Raw genomic sequence first — 6639 nt, forward strand, 5'->3', positions numbered from 1 at the left:
AAGACAGCAATTCTATAAAGGGGCACCTAGATTTAGGTGTCTGCAGCGCACATAATAGTAGCCTATTCTATAACAGAAAGTAGTCGCCGCATAACCGGGTACATATGTGTGTTTGCAGCTACGCAAGAGTACCTATGCCAGCCATAAATGATTGCACCTAGATGCCAAAGATACGCAAATATAGCATTCTGTAAGTTACATGCATGTGTGAGTCCACACTCACTTCAAACAGACTTTGAAACATATACTCTTACCTGTAAAATTTGCACTTTGGAAGATATGCGCTTATTTACCGAAGCATGTGTAGCTGGACTTTTGGTGTTTATGTGGACACATATGCATGTATGTATCCATCACTGTTCTCTGACTGGAGAAGAGCAGATGTGGTCCCTTTCCAGAAAAGCAGAAGTAAAGAAGATGTTGGGAACTACAGGCTGGTAAGTCAGATTTCTGTGGAAAGTAAATTAATGGAAACGCTTTTAAAATAAAGAATAGTAAAGTTTTTGGAATCCAGTAGATTACAGGACCTGAGCCAACATGGTTTCACTAGAGGCAGGTCTCAGGCAAATCTGTTACCAGTGGTGTGCCGCATGGTTTGGTTCTTAGGTTGGCTCTTTTTAAGATTTTTGTAAGCAATATTGCTGAAGGGCTGTTGGGTAAGGTTTGCTTCTTTGCGGATGATACCAAAATCTGCAATAGGGTAGACACCCCTGATAGTGCGGATAACATGATGAAGGAATTAGCAAAGCTAATTTGAGCTGCAAAAACCCGAGGGAACGGTACAGTTTAGGGGGTGAAGAATTTTTGTTCATGAAACAGGAGTTGGACATGGGTGTGATTGTGTGTGATGATTTTAAGGTGGCCAAACAGGTAGAAAAGGGTGCACAGGGAGAGGAATGGCCAGTAGGAAAAAGGAGGTGACTCTGGTGAGATCTCAGTACAATTCTGGAGACCACACCTTCAAAAAATATACAAAGGATGGAGTCGGTCCAGAGGGTGAATACTAAAATGGTCAGTGGTTCTCATCATAAAGCGTAAGTGGACAAGCTTAAAAGATCTTAATATGTACATTTTGGAAGAAAGGTGGGAGAGGGGAGATATGACAGAGATACTCAAATATCTATGCTGCATAAATGCACAGGAAGTGAGTATCTTTTAATTGAAAGGAAGCTCTGGAACCAAGGATGAAAGTGAAAGGGGGTAGACTTCACAGAAAGGATGGTGAATTCTTGGAATGGCCTCCTGGTGGAAGTGGTGTAGACAAAAACAGCATCCTACAACAGTTTCACAATTGACAACATTTCATTCACCATTGACAATAATCTGAAAATTCTAGGTATAATTATAGACAGACATTTAACTTTTGATACTCAAGTTTCCTCAGTAATCACAAAATCTTTCAGGTCTCTTTAGAAACTAAAAAGGATCAGACCTTATTTCTCATCAGAAACATTCAGACTATTGGTACAATCATTAACATTATCCCAATTCGATTATTGTAATGCCATGTATTCTTGCTGTAAGGAGTACCTGTTGGAAAAAACTCCAAAAAGCTCAAAACACTGCAGCCAGGTTCATATACAAAATCTCTCGTTTTGATAGTGCCTCCCCTTTATTAATCAAATTACATTGGCTTCCCATCAAAGTGAGAATCACCTTCAAATTATGTACGCTATCCTATATAAGGCACACACCTTTTATAGAATAATGCTTCATGCTGGATTTTTTTTGGCACCTAAGTTTTGGCATCGTTGAGAACATAGGAACCAACTTTTCAAAATTATTGGGGGTGCTAAGCCCAATGCACCCACAGAGTCGGCTCCAATGGTTGAGACAACTGTTCTGATAAGTTGGGTACCACGTTTGTCAGCCTCTCCAAGAATGGAGTCTAGCTGCTCCTGACCTTGTATGGAAAAAGCAGGTGAAATAACTTGCACCGTATGGAAGATTATATGCACAAACTAAATCACATTGAACTGGGGAGCAACTATTTTCTCAGATAGCATAGCTCCTTGAAAGACCTTCATCCCCAAATGATCCATTAAAAAAGAGTTTTTTCAATGGGGTAAGAGGGAGGGTAATTAGGAAATCCCTGCACTTGTTAGCTTTACATATAGCTGCTTCTACTACTATTGATGAGCAGGAATTTAATAAAGCCTACAGATGGCTGTCCTTTATATTTCATGTTTAACATTTTTGAAATAGGCTGAACAGAAAGTGGAGTCTGCCACATATGAAACTGCTGGACTTACAAAGGTACAACCACTATTGTCTTGGGGACCTCTATGAATTGGAGAAGACCAAATAGATCTGATTTGTTTCTTGCTAAAGGGAGATAGAAATCTCTTTAGCCATTTTACTGCCATACTTTGGATATGAAATGCCCTCATATGGAGACTCATTCCTTGACAGTGGTGGAGAAAGATCAGATGGAATTCCTTTTCTAGCATGATATGAGTTCTAAACTCTAGATTCTACACTCTAGATTGTTCCAGAACTTAGAACTTAATATGTAGCATGATATGAGGAATGTTCAGAGTTATTGATTTTGCTGAAATCAGATACAAATTTATATATATAAAATATACAGCTGCAAAGACTGTCAGATAAACTGGTCTGACTTTCACCTTCCTCCTGGAGACTACTGATATCAAAAGCTAGCTGGGTGGCTACTTACAGTCAATCACCATATCTCCAAAGAACAAAAGTCTGCATATTGAGAGCAATTAAAAAGACTGGATGAAACTCACAGACAAAGACTCAGAGACTGAAAAGTCCATCTACCCACCCAATCTGACAAAAGAAGTCCATCTATGCCAGACTCTTTTAATCCTGTCAGATACCTTTTGGATGTATATCACAGGAGATAGCCAGACAGAAACTCTTATGATGTCATTAAACATGGGACCAGTTACCATGCTCCATCTCAAAACTAGATAGAACTAGTTTTCAGCTATCCCTGAGTTTTCATTGGATCAAATACACCCCACCTGACTTCAGCCTATGGTCCAACAAGAAAATATAAAAACCTGGAACATTCTCAGATTGCTCTCTGGCTTTTTCTTCTCTGCTGCTTCCTGATCTGCACCTCAGTGGACCTTCATTGAATCCCCGGGCCTTGCTGGACTTCAAACACATCCAAGATAAGACTTTCTCCAGGCTCCAGCAACAACTCTGGAACAAAAAGACTTCTTTTCCAGCAAGGACCTCCTTCATCATTCCAACCAGCAGCCATCATCAAAGTGAGTTACTATTAATCCAGCCTAATTTATAATTCAGACTTTCTAATCTTGTAGTATATTTCCCTTGTGTAAGATCCCTAAAAACTGCCTCTTTTTAATATTATTGCGTTACCTGTATTGTAAATAAACATTTTAAAGATATGTTCTGAGCACATCTCCTTAAACCTTACAGTGCAGGTTAATGTAATTCCCAAAATATATCCTTTTCCTTTTTTCTTACATTTATTGTTTTTACACTATAGACACCTCCTCTTCACGTTCCACAGAGAATAGTTGGATATTGAAAGGATCCAATGGACCCTCAACCTTAGAAAATGAGAGTTTTCATGCTCTGACTCTGAAGAAGACAGGAAGAAGACAATCAGATCAGACCACAGGAGTGGAAAGACTTCAGTAGTCATATTAGAGGCATCCCTCATGTAACCCTTTAGAAGCATTTTAGCAAATTTTATGGAAAAGCAACTTCTCAGCATCTTAATGTTCTCAGAGAAGGTTTAGATGGTCTCTTCATGCTCTTGGTACCATTGAAGAATAATACTTACTAGTCCTTGTGGTCATGGTCACCACTGGGGTGCATAGACATTTGGGACTAGATTCGTGAATGGCGTCCAAATTTGGGTGCTGAAAAAATTCACGCTGAGTGCTGTTCTATAAATGGCACTCCGAGTTTGGCACTGTTTATAGAATAGTGCGTAGCGCTGGGATCCATGCCCAACTTTTGGCATGAAGATTTAAACCAACTGAAACCTGGTGTAAATCCTCGCATGTCAATTAGGCACAGATCCCCCAAATTCTTTTATACTGCGTGCATTTTTAGTGAATGCCCCTAACCTGTCTATGCTCCACCCATGGCCATGCCCCTTTTGAGTTACATGCTAAGAATTCTGCAGACACACTTTATAGAATAGTGGTTAGCAAGATGTGGTGCAAATCTAACTTGTTGCCAATTAATGCCAATAATTCATTATTAGGGTTCAATTGTTGGAAGCTAATTGGCTTGTTATTCAATTAAAATGTGCATGCAAATTAGGTGTGCGCCCAAATTTGCACACACAATTTTGAGTGCCATATGTAGAATCTGGGGGTTGTTGTGCATTTCAGGCATGGATGAAATCCTGACTTCGGTGACATGATGTTGTATTTTTTGAATGAAGGCTAACACGAAGAAAATCAGAGTTGAAAACCAAAACAAATTGGGGAGCTTTGCTTCTCATGCCCATTTGTTTGAGCAGAAAAACAAAACTGAGGAGCTAAGGAAACCACTGTATACGGGAATGGCTTTACGTGCTCAGGGTGAACAGTTCTGTGCTGGAGCTGTTGAATGACATCATTCCACTTAACATGCATGGCTGTGTCTTGCTCGTTAATGGAAGAAAAGGGCATTTCCCTGTTCCTTGAATCATTTGCAGCAAGGTATTAGAGATTTCCAGAGCCCAAAGTCTATTAAGCATATTTTTTGATTATGAGTCAGAACAGACCCATTGCAAAAAGGTGTAATTACAACTAGAACTGACAGATGATGGATGTAACCCTACCAGTACCCAGAGAAAGAAACCTTCTGAGTATATTTCTGAAACATGACCATTTTCTGAAGTTGTTATAGTTCTGAACATTTATTTTGCAGGAATAATATTAGTAAAATCTTTCTGTCATACTTTTTCTGGCGAGCTCAAGTGAAATCTATTTTGTACACTAATCTGGGATTCTAGAGCAAGTTTATTCCACAAGATCAAACAAAAAACAAGCAGCAGGCAAACCAGTTGGCTCAACTAATTTTATTCAAAATATATGTATAAAAAGGTGGTTAACAAATGTGTATGCATTCAGACTATATCAACTGTCTTGTAGCCCAATATATTTCAGTAAACAAATGCCTGCATCACGGGCAACTACAAAATTTGCAGTAAGTTGGACCATACATACATACATTCATTCATCCACCTTGTAGATTATACCAAACTCACTTATGATAATATGGCGAGCCCAATCAGGTGAAACTGATTGATAATTCCTATCAGGTGTAGCAACTCACTTAGAGTTAACCCATGGGCTCAGCTAGCATGGTACTTTGAGGGTTCCTGATGGGGGGAGATGGGATATTACAGCAGGAGTTTGGGGGGGTGGGTGCGGCATTGAGGACAGGGCAGACAGCAAGAAAGGAAGATGGCAGAGAGGAAAGACACCACATCCTTGAGCACTTCTGAAAATATTCACATTTATTTGAAATAGAAAACATATTCTCAAAAAAAAGGTGTATACTGATGGTAGTAACTGGGCCCTTTTACAAAGCAGTGGTAAGCTTAATGCGGGCTTACTGCTTGCTAAAAGGGAAGTACCACTGGGCTACAACAGCAGCCCAGCAGTAGTTCCCTCTTCCGGAGCGTAGCATTTCCAACGCTGCAAAAATATTTCAATTTTTGTAGCACCGGTGTGTACCCAGTGGTAATCGGGTAGTATTTTCATCATTTATGCATGTAAATGACCTCTCGTAGAATACTGATTAATGGAAAAGTATGCACCAGTTTTTGATAGCACAACGTTTGTGGGTGGGCATACGCGTATGTGGAGTTTGGGTACAGCGTTAGCAGATCACATTAATACATGCACAAATCACAGAATACTGTAATTTACACGTTGTTTCAAATGTTCTGGCTAACACCTGGGCAAAGGAATTCACAGCAGCTCTAGGGTTGGTGTAAGTGATTGTGCCTTAAACGTAAGCACATTTTCTGCCATTTGTGCTAGCACCTACCCTATGTATTTGAGTATAGGTCACCACATTTTTAAGTATTTGAAAGGTTAAAATTCAGGGGGAGGGGGGACCTATACGTGAGTCTACTACCTACCCACTCTGATTCCAGCATCTCCCCTTCCCATCACTGGTTTTCCCCCAGTCCCGCTGGCAGTAGCCACATGCATAGTGTCTCTGCTCTCATTTATACCATTTCACAGCCTGTAAAGTAGTTTCACTGCTGGCATGGGGCCTTCCTCTACAGCAGTGGTCTTCACTTGACATCCATCATACCAGCCTGCCTTAAAACTTTTTATTGTATGTATCCTCAAGGAGGAGGGCATTTCCAAATACATTCTCATTGTCTATTGAGAAATGCTTTGTCCTTCAAGCATATGGCTCTTCCTTCCATCCACTCTCCCTTTCTGCCATGAGCTTGGGTAGAGAGGCAGAGACTAACAGAAAAAAAGCCAGAATGATGATGAGGGCCATCTCGAGATCTCCAGGGGTCACCATTGGTCCCCAGGCCTTGCATTGAAGAACACTGCTCTACAGGCAGGTTGCTGGGTCGTACCCTCTGTCTGAAGCACACGAGTGTGGAGCTGTAGAGGAAGCCTCACATTGGTGCTGAAAGTGCTTTAAAGGTCAGAAACAGGTACCAATGAG

The 6639-nt window shown here is 40.4% G+C and overlaps 1 long non-coding RNA gene across 1 annotated transcript; it reads right to left on the reverse strand.

Moving 5' to 3' along the window:
* Positions 1–664: 664 nt before the first annotated feature.
* On the reverse strand, positions 665–6247 carry LOC115462726. The gene is made up of 3 exons (XR_003940933.1): positions 6237–6247; positions 2991–2994; positions 665–748 (listed from the first exon to the last, which is right to left on the reverse strand). It is a non-coding gene; the product is annotated as an uncharacterized LOC115462726 (long non-coding RNA).
* Positions 6248–6639: the final 392 nt, after the last annotated feature.

Source organism: Microcaecilia unicolor, chromosome 2, assembly GCF_901765095.1.
Source record: "Microcaecilia unicolor chromosome 2, aMicUni1.1, whole genome shotgun sequence".
Taxonomy (NCBI): domain Eukaryota; kingdom Metazoa; phylum Chordata; class Amphibia; order Gymnophiona; family Siphonopidae; genus Microcaecilia; species Microcaecilia unicolor.